At 20.5% G+C, this 1891-nt stretch overlaps 1 protein-coding gene across 5 annotated transcripts in view; it reads right to left on the reverse strand.

The window, feature by feature from the left end:
- The window catches only part of LOC123015438 (Down syndrome cell adhesion molecule-like protein Dscam2), an 81453-nt gene that overhangs the window by 12998 nt on the left and 66564 nt on the right, over window positions 1-1891 (reverse strand). The gene's annotated exons all lie outside the window — the stretch shown is intronic.

A 1891-nucleotide genomic window follows, 5' to 3' on the forward strand; every position in this document is an offset into this window, starting at 1 on the left:
GAAAAGAAATAGTATTATTGCTCAATTAAATATTGTTAAAAAAAAATTAAGTTGTGTTATTTTTTAGTTATAATAATTCAAGTTACTTCAGATATAGTACTCAAATTTTATCCCAAAGTGGTCTCAAGTAAGATATTTAATTTAGTTTTATGCTCGTACAATTTAATTGTACAATAAATAAAAAAGTCAATAATTTAAATTTTATTAGCCCGGCGCATCCACCATTTTTACAAAATTAAACTTTTGAGAATTTTTTTAGCAATAATTATTATTATGCTTGAATTTAGCAAAAATGGAGCATAATAATTATTATTATGCTTGAATTTCACGAAACCTTTTTTAATTTTTTAATAATTAAAAAATTTAAAGCGTTTTTTTTGTTTAAGTTACATTAGAAGCATTATTATCAAACGCCAGTTTGTTGTATATTATTATAAAAGTTTTTTATATAGTATAGAGTTCTGTTTTTGATTTTATAAATTATTTATTTTTAAACTGTAAATTATTTTTTAAATAGGTAATTGTACGTTTTTCAAGAAATTGTATTTTTCGATGGAATGGATTTCAGGAAATCAAGGTAAATTTTTAATAAATTATAATTTTTATGTTTAATTATTCCTTTAATAATCAAAAAATTTCAAGTGCCAGTTTTTTATGTAATATATTTTTACATTTAGAACATTTCTGCCCCTATTTGGTTACAAAAATAGACTTACTAAATATCTAAAAGGAAATAAAATGTATCAAAGTTTTCAAAAAAAATCAAGTTTTGTTATTGTTAATTATATTATTTATTATTCAAGTTATTGTACTCAAATTTAATCCAAATTAAGATTTCTAAATTAGATTTATTACAAATACATTTTTTGTATAATAAATAAAACATTTTAGCCCGTCGCATCCACCATTTTTAGAAGTCAAAGAGAACTTTTTAATAAATTAGTAATTCTTGTATTGATTTTTAATAATTAACAAATGTACCATTATATTTTTACGTTTAGAGTAGTTCTGAGTGTGTACTTACTAAATACCTAAGAGGAGAAAATTCCATTTATCAAAGTTTTCAAAGAAAATCAAGTTATATTTTTTTAAATTATGATTTATATTTTAAGTTACTTAAGATATTGGTCTGAAATTTAATTCAAAGGTAGTCTTAAGTAAGATTTCTAAATTAGTTTTATCACAAATACATTTTTTGTATAATAAATAAATCATTTAATAATTAAGAATTTATTAGTCCGGCGCCGGCGCATCAACTATTTTTGGAAATTAAAATTTTGAGATTTTTTAAGAAAACCTAGATAACTTTTTAATAAATTAGTAATTCCTGTATTGATTTATTCCTTTAATAATTAACAAATTTAAATTGCGTTTTTTATACCATTATATTTTTACGTTTAGAGCAGTTCTGATCTTGTTTCGTTGCAAAATAGATTTTTTAAATATCTAGACTTACTAAATACCTAAAAAGAAAAAATTTCATTTATCAGTCAAAGTTTTCGAAAAAAATCAAGTTGTATGTTTTTTAAATATGATTTATTTTTTAAGTTACTTAGATATTGTACTCAAATTTGATCAAAGTAGCCTTAAGTAAGATTTCTAAATTAATTTTATTACAAATACATTTGTTGTACAATAAATAAAAAATGTAATAATTTAAAATTCATTAGCCCGGCGCATCCACCATTTTTTCAAAATAAAAATTCTTTAATAAACCTAAATAACTTTTTAATAAATTTGTAAATCCTGTATTTATTTATTCCTTTAATAATTAAAAAAAATTTAAAGTGCGTTTTTTATACCAATATATTTTTACGTTTTGAATATTTCTGATCCTGTTAAAATATCTTTTAAATATCTAGACTTACTAAATACCTAAGAAAAAAAAATA

Source organism: Tribolium madens, unplaced genomic scaffold (genome assembly GCF_015345945.1).
Source record: "Tribolium madens isolate multiple individuals breed KSU strain unplaced genomic scaffold, Tmad_KSU_1.1 Scaffold_11;HRSCAF=98;Tcas5.2_LG3b, whole genome shotgun sequence".
NCBI classification, from domain to species: domain Eukaryota; kingdom Metazoa; phylum Arthropoda; class Insecta; order Coleoptera; family Tenebrionidae; genus Tribolium; species Tribolium madens.